Source organism: Lontra canadensis, unplaced genomic scaffold (assembly GCF_010015895.1).
Source record: "Lontra canadensis isolate GAN:19392208 unplaced genomic scaffold, GSC_riverotter_1.0 scaffold142, whole genome shotgun sequence".
NCBI classification, from domain to species: Eukaryota; Metazoa; Chordata; class Mammalia; order Carnivora; family Mustelidae; genus Lontra; species Lontra canadensis.
Genome location: NW_022631136.1, coordinates 1 through 14,418, shown reverse-complemented (window position 1 = coordinate 14,418; position 14,418 = coordinate 1). Strand labels below are relative to the sequence as shown.

General features: G+C 43.8%; 1 non-coding gene across 1 annotated transcript; it reads left to right on the top strand.

The window, feature by feature from the left end:
* The first annotated feature begins 7,336 nt into the window (after positions 1–7,336).
* Positions 7,337–7,410, top strand: TRNAN-GUU. Its single transcript has one exon. It is a non-coding gene; the product is annotated as a tRNA-Asn (tRNA).
* Positions 7,411–14,418: the final 7,008 nt, after the last annotated feature.

The following is a 14,418-nucleotide window of genomic DNA, read 5'->3' as shown; positions in this document are numbered from 1 at the left end:
GGCCCGTCTCGCCACTCGGAGGTTCGCACGCCTGCTTGCCGCCTGCGCGCCAAATCCGGGCAGCGTCGATGAAATAGGTCGGACCTGCGACGCGCAGGTGCGCGACGCGCGCAGCCGCCGGCGGCGAACTCGCGGGCCCCGCGCCGACTACCCTCGCGGCCAGGCAGTCCGCACCCGCGGGCCCTAACGTCCCGGCGGGACTGAGCACCCAAGACGCCCCGGCAGGAAGGACCCGGAGGAGAAGGGCAACCTCCCCTTTGGTCCTGTCCGATATTAGCTTCCCAGAACGCTCTGGAAGGGACAGAAAGGGAGAGGTGGAAACAGAGCCGAGAGAAAGGAGGAACTCCATGGGATTTTCCTCATCTAAAAACCGCATGAAGAGGAAATCGGGGTCCAGTCGCGGGTGACGGTTGAGTCGAGTACCCCTCTCCAGTGGGAGCCAAAGCCTGCCTGCCTACTGGTGGAGGAGAGACGTTAGGGTTTGAAGATGAGGGCCAAGAAGGAATTCTTGAGATGTCTTTGGTGCAAAAAGGTGATTTTATTAAAGCAGGGGTTCAGGACCTGTGGGCAGAAAGAGCTGCCCTGTGGGGTCATGAGGAGTGGCTGACTATACACTTTAACGTTGGGTGGGGATTAGGAATACCGTAAATCTCTAAGGAATTTTGGAAGCAAGGTTTCCAAGACCTTGAGGGGACTTGTTATTGTTGGGAAAAGGTAATTTATTACTGTCCAGTAAAACCCAAGTCATGAGATCCTTCAGAGGTATACTGGTGGGTCATATACTTTGGGGATGTTTGCCAACATGTATTTTGGGGGTAGAGAAAGAAGTTTCCAAAAGAATTTTTTTTTTAAGATTTTATTTATTTATTTGACAGATAGAGATTGCAAAGTAGGCAGAGAGGCAGGCAGAGAGAGAGGAGGAAGCAGTCTCCCTGCTGAGCAGAGAGCCCGATGTGGGGCTCGATCCCAGAACCCCTGAGCCGAAGGCAGAGGCTTTAACCCACGGAGCCACCCAGGCGCCCCTCCAAAAGAATTTTTATTTGTTAAGATAGACTTACAGGATCCTGGGGTTTGGGCTAAGATTGCCTTTTGGTCTTAGCAAAGTATTAACATCCAGGCAGCTGAGTTCCTAAAGGAAAGTCACTCTGCCTGTTTCAAGGACTTGTCAATGGGCTGTTATCTGGTAAGGAAATTTAATAACTTTTCTTCTGCCTTTTCCCCCACATCATCTACCAGTGAGTAAGCAGCCCCTGTTCCTTTTGGCACTTGAACATCTCTCCCTGGGCTTTCTGTGGATTCCAAGCATGCAACTGGTAAGTCTATTTATTTAAAAAATTTTAAAGATTTTATTTGGTAAAGCGAGAGAACATGAGGGGGCAGGTGAGGGGAGGGTCAAAGGGAGAGGGAGAAGCAGACTCCCAGAGGAGCAGGGAGCCCCAACGTGGGCTTGGTCCCAGGAGATCATGACTGCTACTGCCCCTCGGAACAATTTGTTACTTAAACCCCTGGAGGATTTTCCTAGTTGCCAAGCACATTTAGAGATGGCCTTAAGAAAAACATATACTGGCAACAGGTCTTTGGGGAGAAGGACGATACACGACCGTGAAGCTGGGCAGCTGGGGATACCCGGCTTGCTCGGGGCGGAAGGCCGCCCCTTCACAGAAGCCGGGCAGCCGGGAACCCTGGTCAGCTCAGGGTGGAACGAAAACCGCCTGCTTCCCTTTTCCGTTATCGCTCCTTTCTCTTCCCAGAAGCGCCCGTTCTTTTTTAGATGTGTCCTTTGAATGTGCTTGGTTAACTATAAACTTTGTCCTCCTTCTTGCTTGTCCGCAAGACATGTGACTAATGTTTGACCTTCATGGGTCCTTCTGTTGGCTATTGTTTCTATCTAATAAAAGTGAGACTGTGGAGTTGCTCGTGGCAGCAGTCTTTTCGACTGTTGTCCCCTGCTCCCAGTCTCTTGCAGCTGACTTGTTTGTGCCTAATTCTTCTCCCATCGCTGACTGGAAGCGGCACATGACCTGAGCCAAAGGCAGAAGCTTAACCAACTGAGCCACCCAGGCACCCCTGGTTAAGATTATTTTCAATGCACTTAAAGAGTACTTTAGAAAAGGAAACAATTTCCTTTTCTAAAAGATTTTATTTATTAATTTTATTTTGTCTAAAATAGATAAAATTTTTTAATTTGTCTCTTTGAGACACAAGAGAGAGGGACAAGCAGGAGGAGTGGGAGAGGGGGAAGCAGGCTTCCCACTGAGCAGAGAGCCCAACCCAGGGCTAGAGCCCAACCCAGGGCTCAATCCCAGGACCCTGGCATCATGACCTGAGCCAAAGGCAGCCGCAGCCGCTTGATGACTCAGCCACCCAGGCGCCCCTCAAAAGAAATTGTTTCTGATGGCTTTTAAATGAAGACTTTAAGGTGTGGGAGCAACTGTAGAAACCGCTTTTAGGCAACCTGCTTGAGTGATGGAATGTAGAAAGGGCCCATGCCACCCCCTCCAGCTGAATACAGGTGACCCCCCTCAAAATATCTGTAGGCCCTAAATAACCAGTGGGCGATTTACAACCAGACACAGTTACCAAAAAAGGGAAAATGCCATACATCACTATACCTCCTCTTCCTCCTCTAAATACAGCCGGCACCCACTGCCTGGTTGCAGGAGTCTCTGCTTTGCTCACCTGCCCACTGCTTCCTTGAGGTGTATTCAACAAACTTCTATCTCCTTTGTTCTGCCTCAGGTGAATGCTTTTACCACCGGTACCACCACCCCCCTCACCCCATCAGGCAGGCCACACATTTGGGGGCCCCATTCCAACAAGGGACACCACAGCAACTACAGCTGAGAGTGTCACACACCTTGCGGCACTTCAGCTAGGTTTGACCCCCAGGTTGCGCCTGTCTTACTTTCCATGCATTGTTTATGGAACTTACCTAAATATGCATTAAAAGAATATGTAACAAATACATCAAGTCCACCTTTTGCTATCTTTACACAGAAAAGAAGAATCAGTGATAAAGTGTGGTAAGATAGCCTTTAAGTACCTGCTATGTCCATTAAAATTCTTGCTCTCTTATATATAACCATTTAGCCTCCTTTTATCCAAAATCTGATGATATCCATGGCCAAACCCTAAAATCAGTTTACTGGTTCCAGCTTATTCTTTCTCCTACTGTATGTAAACCTCACTCCCATCTTCCTTCATATGCCAAAAAGAAAAAAAAAAAAAAATCCACTCTCCTGTTGCCACTTTGCAACCTTATGCTTGACAAATCAGCCCAATAAATGCGGCTTTCCATAACTCTTCCTATAAATTAAGCAGAAAATTTAACACGTTATTTTTCATGATCAGCAATAATCAACAGGCCTTGAAAGTGAACTAATTTTACTTCAAGAAAAAATCCAGAGGAAATGTTAAGTATTGTAGACATTGTGCCTCTCCATTATCTTTACAGAAAACTGAGTATTTATTCTCTTCGGAGGGTACAAAAGATTATCTTTAGCCACATGATCAACCAGGACATGTAAGGACATGGATACAATACTAAAGTGAGAGGGGCAAAATACAGCATACTTTGATCTGTGTGATTACATAAGCATATGCATATTTTGAAATTTATTGAGCTGTGCAAAAAAAAAAATACAAAGTTGGCAAACTTAAGGGTACCTGGGTGGTTCAGTTAGTTAAGGGTCTGACTCTTGATTTCAGCTCAGGTCATGATCTCAGGTTTCTAAGATTGGACTCTGCCCCGGGCATGGAGTCTGCTTAACATTCTGCCTCTCCCTTTGCCCCTCCTCATTTGTTCTCTCTCTTTAAAAAGGAGGGGGGCGGTGCCTGGGTGGCTCAGTTGGTTAAGCGACCACCTTCCGCTCAAGTCATGATCCTGGAGTCCCTGGATGGAGCCCCGCATCAGGTTCCCCACTCAGCAGGGAGTCTGCTTCTTCCTCTGCCCTTCACCCTGCTCTGGCTCTCACTCTCTCAAATAAATAAAAATCTTAAAAAAAAAAAAAAAAAGCTGGCAAACTACCTAACTTTTAAGACTTACTATAAGCTCTTCTAAGCAAAACAGTGGGCCGTAAGCATATGGAAGATAATATAGATAAATGGAACTGAGTTGAGAGACCTGAAATAGACTCACACCTATGGTCACCTGTAGACTCATTCATATGGTCAGCTGGTTTTCAATAAAGACTTAAACCAATTCAGTGGGTATAGGAATGTAATTGAAACCAGTGGTGTTGGGCGCCGGGGTGGCTCAGTGGGTTGAGCCTCTGCCTTCGGCTGGGGTCATGATCTCAGGGTCCTGGGATTAAGTTCCGCATGGAGCTCTCTGCTTGGCAGGGAGCCTGCTTCCTCCTCTCTCTCTCTCTCTCTCTCTCTGCCTACTTGTGATCTTCTCTGTCAAATAAATAAATAAAATCTTAAAAAAAAAAGAAAAGTAAAGAAACCAGTGGTGCTGGAAGAAACTCTATTCCTGCCTCACAAAAGTTAATTTTTTGTAACTCATAGATCAAAACATTAAGTTTTTAGAAGAAAACATACAAAAATATTTTTGTGAACTGGGTAGGCAAATAATCCTAGCACAGGGCACAGGAAAAAAAATCATTATAAGAGAAAGCAATAGTAAATCAGACTTTATCGGCATTTAAAAAAATCTACTGAAAAAGAAACCATTATGAAAGGAAAAAAGCAAGCCATAGACTGAGACTAAATATCCAAAAAACGTAACTGATCAAGTATCTGTGTCCAGAATATATTATGACCTCCTGATTTTTTTAAAAATCAAGTAATGCATCTTTTAAAATATGGCTGAAGGACTTGAACACTTTAAAGATATAATAGTCAATAAACACGTAAGAGTGCTCAGTATCATCAGTTGTCAAGAAAATGGGAATTAATACCACATTGAGATACCATTACACTCAGTAGAAGAAATAAAATTAGAAGTCTGAAAACACCAAATCTTGGTAAAGAAGTGGAACAATGTGAAAAAAATCATTCATGATATTTGTTAATGAACAATAAGGCAGAAAGCTGCCTTTCTTCCAACAAGGGATGGAATGTATGTATATATATACACACACACTGTGGGAATGTATAGCCTAAAGCAGGAACAGAGAGAAGGTTACTGAATGAAAATTTACTATTTTTTACATCGGAAGTAAGGGAGAATATGGCTAAATCAATCCAAGGGACTCTTGCTGCAGGCTGGCCAAAAATGATCAGACACCACCCTGGAGGATGGTGGAGGATGAGGAACCTGACCAAGTATCTGGGGAGGGGGAATTCCGGTTGACAGGACTTGGCAGGCTTCTTGCTAAAACTGGACACACAAAGACAAACCTAGAAGCTTGAAAATTAGGGCTTACTTGAGAAGATAGTTTAGAGGCCTGACAGAGTCTGGTTAAGGAGAGAATTTTTGTCAACAACCAGAGCCCTCATACATTGTTGGCATGACCATAAAATGGTACAACTACTTTGGGAAACATTTTGGCAGTTTCTTATAAAATTAAACATACACCCCTCCCCTTTTGATTCCATCAAATATCCTCTCTTAGGTGTCTGTCCAAGAGAAATTTAAAAAGAATGTGTCTACAGAAACACAAGAATGCTCAGAGCGGCTTTATTCACAACAGCTCAAATTCGAAACAGCCCAAATATTATTATGAGAATGGTAAAGAAATTTTGAAATATCTATGCGATGGAATCCTACTCAGCAATAAAAAGGAATGAAAATCTGATACACTCAGTAACATGGATAAAATTCAAAGACGTTATACAGGGAAGAGTAAGTAGACATAAGCATACATACTCTGTATGTATGATCCCATTTACAGGAATTTCTAGAAAGAGCAAAACTAATTTAAGGTGAAATAAATAAGGATTTGGTTGTCAAAAGATTCGGAAGATAATGGCAATATTCATGATTCTGCTGCTTTTAACATGAATGATCCAGTATTTCCTAAATCCAAGCACAATGACAACAGAATTAAGTAGAACGCTCTTAGTCCCATTTTACAGAATAAAGAATGAGATAATTGAAGTGTATTTATCCAAGCCATACAAGGGCAAAAACCATTTTTTTTAACTTAAGTATGATTAGTGTTACTAGTTTTGGGTGTGCAATATGATGATTCAAATTTTCTATACATTACTCTGCACTCGTGTACGTGTACGTGTACTCTTAATCCCATGTATCTATTTCACTCATCCCCCCCTCACCCCTCACCCGGCCACCAAGGACAGAACCATCTTTACAACCAAGAGCTTGTCCTCTGGAGCATACATTAGTTGGGTCTGTCTTCTCAGACCTCAGGGTATCAGAGTTCTTCAGCTGTAGGGATCAGAAGAAAAAAGAGAGGGAGAGTGCAAATGAGGGAGAGATGGAATTATAAATGCTTTCATCCCCTTCTTGTCTTCCTCACTCCCTCCTCCTCTCTCCCTCCTTTTTATCAACCCCCCGCACCGGCTCTGACCCTTCCCCCACAGTTATAAAACAAAACCAATTCTTACTTTTCTGGACGCGCCTTCCGTCCCCCCCCCATCCCCACCCCGCACAAGCCTCCTAGGAGGTCTCCTTGCGTTTTTCCTCCCCTCCCCCAGCTCCCTCCCCTAGCTGAGGTTTCATTTCCGCCTACTCCAAAGGGTACACAACTTCGCGGGGCTTTTTTGAGTGGGGAGCTCAGGCGCCAAGGGGGCTCCCTGGGCCTTTCCCGTTGCCGCTGCACCGGAGGCTGAGCAATCCGAATAAAGGCTTTATACAAAGAACCTTCTACTTTGAAAAACTTCCTTATTTCCATTCTCAGGGTTCTTCGTGGGACTAGAAGCTAAACAGCAATGTATTCAACAGGTCTTGACAGTGCTTCCTGGTGAGTTGCAGACTCTGTTCTCTGAGGGGAGACCCCACGACCCTGGCCTTCCTGGAGTCCGGTGTTAGACACGGGAAACCAAACACACCGTTCCCGTAGGGCTCTGGAAGGGCACGCAAACTCTCATTCTCGGGTGAAGGTGGACCAGTGGAAAAAGCCACCAAAGGAGCACAACAGGCCTTCAGTTTCCCGCAGACCCCACGGAGCTCAGGTGCGGGGAACTGCGGCCTCGGGGTCTCTGCAGGTGCTGGCAATGAGGCCGGTAAGGAGCAAGGTGCGCAAGGCCGTTCCGCTGCCCTTTTAGTTTCGGAATCACCCAGCGCACCCAGTTTCAAATGAGACGGACAACGTGATTCATCTCTGTTCTGCAAAGCCTTAGAAATTGCGGTTTTCCCTCAGAATGGGCACAGTACATGCCGGGGTGGGAGTTCCAATTGCTTATGGAATCAACCGCAACACAGTGTCAAGTCTCTGTGGCGCAATCGGTTAGCGCGTTCGGCTGTTAACCGAAAGGTTGGTGGTTCGAGCCCACCCAGGGACGGAGTGCGTGACTTTTAACTCAATTCCGTGTCTTTCCTGCTGTTTATCACCTGCACATTTCCTCACATGAAATCTGTTACTTGATTCTGGGTCCTATCCGCTTCATATCAGCTAACTCTTAATTAAGACCCACTGGCCCACCCCACCTCCCCAACCTGATTCTCTTAGTAAAAGAGTATCTGCTAACCTATCAGCTTTATACCCCTCAACCTGAACTCCTGACAGAAGAACCCAGGATCTGGTGGGGTACAATTTTTTATTCTGCCCTTAAAAGATTGGATGAATAACTTAGACTTTGGTGACTCAATTTTTAAAAAGTCTAAATTTGTTTGCATTCATTGTTCAAAATTGCTTACTTTGGGAGGATTGTTCTTAAGGGTGCTTACTTTTAAAAAATATTAAGGCTGTTATTTTTTTAGAGCAGTTTTAGGTTCACAGCGAATTGAGGGGAAGGTACAGAGATTTCCCACATACTTCCTGCCCTCCACCCCCACATGAATAGCCTCCCTCATTGTTAACATCCCCCACTGGAGTGCTGCATTTGTTACAACTGATGAACCTACATTAATACATCATAATCACCCAAAGGCCATAGTTTACCTTGTGGGCTCACTCTTGGCAGTCTACATTCTTTGGGTTTGGACAAATAGATAACTATCCACCATTAGTTTCACACAAAGGATTTTCACCTTCCTAAAAATCCTCTGTGCCCCCTTTCTGGCAACCACTGATCCTTTTACTGTTTCCACAGTTTTGCCTTTTCCAGAATGTCCTATAGTTGGAATCATACCATGTAGCCTTTTCAGATCAGCTGTTTCATGTAGTAATATGCATTTAAGATTCTTTGATGTCTTTTCAAGGGCAGTTCATTTCTTGTAAGTGTTGAGTACTATTAGTTCAGCTTATCCTTTCACCTCCTAAAGGACACCTTGGTTGTTTCTAAATTTCCGCAATTGTGAGTAAAGCTGCTATAGGCATGGGTGTGCAGGTTTTTGTGTGGGCTAAACTTTCAACTCCTCTGGCTAATAGCAGGGAGCCTGACTACTGGCACCTATATTAAGAAAGTATTTTTAGTTTTGTAAGAAATTGCGAACTGTCTTCCAAAGTTGCTGTACCATTTTGCATTCCCACCAGCAGTAAACCACTGTTCCTGTTGCTCTACGTCTTCACCAACATTTCCGTGTTGATTGTGCCTCAGTTTTTTTCATATGTGTCATGAGGCCAACAATGGTAACCTGTCCCCAGGAAGTGCCGGGACTTGGTAACTGCTCCATCAATAATGTCCTGATCCGTGGAACCCTCATCATAATTATCCTCTGTATTTCTTTTGACAGAGGCATTTCTTCCATAGTATGTGTACTGTTTATTTAACCTCTCTCATATTGCTTTTGCATTTAAGTCAGTTATATGATTTTATGATTCTGAATAGGCTGTAGCCATCATGCTCACACACATGCCTTTGGCCACCTGTACAGGTATTCCTATAGTTTACAGAACTGGAAGTGCTATATATTATAATATTCATAGGCTCCTAATTATAGGAAATCCTGCAACTTCGCCTTCCACAGAAGCAATAACCAAATTGTATTTCCATTTATTTCCCAACCTGTCCATGTCCCTTTGTTTCCATGCCAAGACAACAATCTTTCTGAACCTCTAAGATATTCTGAAAAGGGAAATGGTGCCCTCCTGACTTAACTAAGGGCAGGTACAACACAGGGTCTTTGTGAACATTACACAGAGACATTCTATTGCGTATGTTGGACAGCTAACCTTTCAGGATGCAGTCATTGAATACAGAGTCCTCCAATCACTGTCATTGTTTTCTGTACTCAGCTGAGTCTAGGACGGACTGCTCAGAGTGATGGCTTTGCCTCCTGCCAAGTAGCTTATCCAAGAGGAGAAAAATCCCTCTGGCTCCAGACTCCAGATGGTTTTTTCTCTCTGGGGGTGCCTCTCGGGATTGTGAGCCCCATGTTGGCTGTAGAGGTTGCTTAAATAAATAAAACTTTAAAAAGATAAATGTTGGTTTTGCTTTTATTTGATGGAAACAATCTCTCATGCCTGTCTTCCTTGCTATGCAATGGTGAACTGGCATGCAGATTTAACTACAGTATTCCTTGACAGTTTGCTTTTTGCTATGTCTATAAAAATTAGCCCATCTGAGACATCTCACCGGAGGCAATAGAATCCTGCCCTTGACCAGCTCCTGCACACCTGGACCATTGGTGCTGTTGGCTCAGTCTTCTATTAAATCTCGTATGAGCAGAAAGTGAGCTCTTTGCCTTTTATATACTAAGTGGGGTGACTGGAAAACTTTCTTTCTCTCTCTCATTGTGCATCATTGTTTTCTCCTATCAGCAGGCATCAGTGTGTGATTGTGGTTTAATTTTATGAAATAAATTCCAGGAGCTAATCTCTGATGAGTAATTGGTTGATGGGGATCTACCAAGTGATGGTTGATGGGGATCTACTCCCTGTTAGGTCAGAGATGACAACTAATCTGGCCTGTGAGTCTTGTTGATTGTTGTCCCAAGGATTCTGGTCAGTACTTTCCGGTATTTGATACTACAGCAACAAGAAGCTTATCTTCCCAATATTTGGTATGAACCCAATACTTACCAATATCTGCAAAAGTGGAATGTCTATGATAAGGATGACCTTAATACATAGTGATCTCCCTGTAGGAACTCTTGGCTTTAATAACTACTATATCTAAAAGGGATCTTAACACAAGAAGAAAACAAAATTTTTAACATGCAAGGGGCAACCTTCTTTGATTAGTATATACAAGTTTCTAAATAGTTGAGTAAAAAAATGTTAATGTCTATTAAGGATTCTATTTTAAATTACAACACTAAGTAAAGGAAACACATATGACAGACAAGCAATTAAATCAACAACATGTGCTTTTCTGACAAGTCAAGATTTATTACTTTTCATAATGGTAAACAAGTTTGGTTTGATAAGAATGGATGAAAAGCAATGACTTCATGTGCAGATATATACACAGGGAAAGAGAATGTCCTGTTAGACTCAAAAGGGTATCACAGAACTACTCTGATTTTCAGCAATGAGGGGGCCCTTCAGGGACCTCCTATTGTTTAATCATTTCCTTTTGTGTCCTTCACTAGCAAGACTTGCTCATAGACAGGTCGCCTTTGTTTCCACATTAAATGATGTTACTTACCACAATTAGTTCCCTTAGAATGCCCATTAGTCTGATGGAATTCTTCCCGTTAATAAATATGTTTTCTTAGAAACAAATCAGTATATTTTCTCTTCCTCTGCAGGGAAAATACAATTCGGTCTCTAAAAATTTAATAAGGGTGGGGGGCATGTGGGGGGCTCAATGGTTTAAGCCTCTTTACCTTTGGCTCGGGCTTTGCTTCGGCTTGGGTCATGATCTCAGGGTCCTGGGATCGAGCCTGTATCAGGCTCTCTGCTCTGTGGGGAGTCTGCTTCTCTCTCTCTGCCTACTTGTGATGGCTCTCTGTCATATAAATAAATAAATAAAACCTTTAAAAAATTTGATCAGGGGTAGTAATAATTTATGTACATTTATATATAAAACTAAAATAAGAAATGAAGACTATCTGGGAAAATTATTATGTATGTTTTAAGTATGATATTTAATCATTTTAAAGTAGGCTCCACCCCACCCCCACCCAATATGGGGCTTGAACTCACCACCCGGAGATCAAGAGTCACATACTCTGCCACCTGAGCCAGCCAGGCACCCCTAAATGTGATATTTCCTTAAAGATTTTGTTCCTGAATTTGCAACATGGAAAAAACCCAAATTTAATTCACGACCTTGACTGCGTGGTACCCGAGAGAGAGAGAGAGAGAGAGAGAGAGAGATGGAAGTTGATAATGGAGAGGAGCATTAGTGGTTTTTTTTTGAAGATTTTATTTATTTAGTTGAGAGAGACAGCGAGAGAGGGACACAAGCAGGGGGAGTGGGAGAGGGAGAAACAGGCTTTTGGCTGAGCGGGGAGCCCCATGTGGGACTCAATATGAGGATCCTGGGATCATGACCTGAACCAAAGGCAGAAGCTTAATGACTGAGCCACCCAGGTGCCAGAATTAGTATTTTTAAATAATTTAAATATGTGACATATAAAGGTCATGGAGAAAGTTTATGTCATGTTGTATTTTTTTATTAACACAGGTGACTCCTTAGAAAAATTAGAACGGGGGGTGCCTGGGTGGCTCAGTGAGTTAAAGCCTCTGCCTTCAACGCAGGTCATGATCCCAGAGTCCTGGGATCTAGCCCGGCATAGTGCTCTCTGCTCAGCATGGAGCCTGCTTCCCCCTTCTCTCTCTGCCTGCTGCTCTGCCTACCAGCGCTCTCTCTCTCCATCAAATAAAGAAATAAAAATCTTTTTTTTTAAAGTTACAGATTTCCTTTCAGATTTGTTTTAAGATTTATTTTGCCGCTTCCTGACTGCTCACGGGAGAAGAATGAGGCACAAACAAGTCAGCTGCCAGAGAGGGAGCAGGTGACAGGTGACGACAGTACCATCGCCCCAAACCACAACTCCGTCCCATATTTATTAGATACAACCTAACAACCAACATTTATGAGTCATAGGTCTTGTAGGTAAACAAGGAATGTTGAGTCATACTTAATCGCAAATCTTACAAGTAAACAAGAAGAGTACTAACGAGGGTGTGCCTGGTCGAGCAGCTTGGAATTTGTGGGAGAGGAGAGCACTTAAAGGGATTACCTTAACAGCGGGCCTTCTCTGGGGCAGGGGAGACAACGGAGAAGGGAAGCAGGCGGGTTCCGCCCTGAGCGAGCCTGGCATCACCAGCTTCAAGGACGCGTATCACATCCTCCCCACCAGAGGATCGCTGCCAGTGCCGCCTCTCGTGGGGGTCCGCCTCCGATAAAACCTGGCGGCTGCCCCCACTAAATGCTACAGGGCGAGGGCCTCCGCCGCCGAACGACCTCTCTTTGCACGGGTTGTCAGGTTGTGCTGCCGCTGCTCACTCACTGGAGGGTGCTGTAGTTCTGAGGTCGATGGTTCCGAGACCTAAATTGGAAGTGCACTAGCCTGTTTTTGAAGCAAAGCCTTGAATCCTTATTCCGCTTATTCCCCACAGATTACTGTACGTGTCTTGTGATCACAGAGGAGACAAGAGCACCAAGATTTCTGTACCTCCAGCAGGTCCATTAAGATACAAACTTCAGTAACATGGTTTTGGCCTCCTGGTGCACAGATGGGTCTGTTAATATTAGCTATTAATCACATTTGCGTGTACACTTAGATCTCACTGTTATGCTCTTCCTCAGGTCCTACCTCCTCACACAATTTATGAGTTAAGGTCTGGATTTTTGTGGAGAATAGCTGAGCAGCTGACTGGATCATGGTCCAGTCCTCCCCGCCAGTAAGTTACCCAATATAAAAACTGTCAACTGCTTCTCTCATTTGTTTCCCCATCTCAAAGTGCCTTCTCAGTTCAGGGGATGTCAAGCATCCTCGAGGTTCCTCTGCCTTCAGACAATCATGTAGTAGTTCTTCTTTTCCTCTTTCTTTTGTTTCATCATGATTAGAGAGTGGTTTCGTCTGATGTTGGTGTTCTGGGAAATTTTTTAGTTTTAACAGGAGAACATCACAGCCCAGGTGTTTCAGTCAGGCTGGCTCTAAGCTGACAGCAGTGAAGAACTGTTTTTTCTTCCCTAACAGCAACTCTAGGAAATAGGAAACAATGAAGCAGTGCTTTGAAAAATCTGAGGGAAAGTGATTTCAACCTAAAATTCTCTATTTAGTAAAAATATCAATTAATGGATATGGATCTAATAGACATTTTCAGACATGCAGTGTCTCGAAGAGTTTAGTTCTTTGAGCAATTCTCTACAGAAGTCATTGGAGGATATACACCGTTAACAGGAAGGAAGGAAGGAAGGAAGGAAGGAAGGAAGGAAGGAAGGAAGGGAGGGGACCTAATAAAAGAAAGAGGCAATGGAAACCCCAAGATAATGGTAAAGAGAGGTATTATGATGACAGCAGTAGGGAAGGCCTATAGGTAAAGTGGTCTAGACTGGAGGAGATGGGAATGTGCCAGGAGAGAGTTCTTGAAAAAGGTTTAAGGGGCACCTGGGTGGCTCAGTGGGTTAAAGCCTCTGCCTTTGGCTCAGGTGATGATCTCAGGGTCTTGGGATCGAGCCCCGCATCGGGCTCTCTGCTCAGCGGGGAGCCTGCTTTCCCCTCTCTCTCTGCCTGCCTCTCTGCCTACTTGTGATCTCGGTCAAATAAATAAGTAAAATCTTAAAAAAAGAAATCAGTAAATAGAAAATAAAAAAGAGTTCTCTGGAGAAGTGGAACCAACAGAAGATGCATTTATATACATACCTAGGACATAAATATGTGTGTATATAAAATATTTATCTATTGAGAGAGAAAGAGAAACTTTTATTTTAAGGAATTAGCTCACATGATTGTGGAGGCTGGTAAATCCAAAATCTTCAAGATATGCCAGCAGGCTGGAGACCCAGGGAAGAGTTGATATTGTAGTTCTAACCTTGAGGCAGGATTTGGAGGCAGAATTCCTCCCTCCTTGGGGGAACCTTGATTTTTTTCCCCTCAGGCCTTCAATTGTTTAGATGAGCCACTCTCTCATTATGGAGAGTAATCTGTTTTACACAAAGTCTACTGATTTACATATTAATCTTTTTTTTTTAAGATTTTATTTATTTATTTGACAGATAGAGATCACAAGTAGGCAGAGAGGCAGGCAGAGAGAGAGGAGGAGGCAGGTTCCCTGCTGAGCAGAGAGCCCAATGCGGGGCTCGATCCCAGGACACTGGGACCATGACCTGAGCCGAAGGCAGAGGCTTTAACCCACTGAGCCACCCAGGCGCCCCTACATATTAATCTTATCTATAAAATACCCTCACAAGAACATCTAGATGATGTTTGACCAAATTATCTGGGTACCATGGCCTAGCCAGGTGACACATCAAATTAATCATCACAGTTGGGAAGACAGGGAAGTGGGA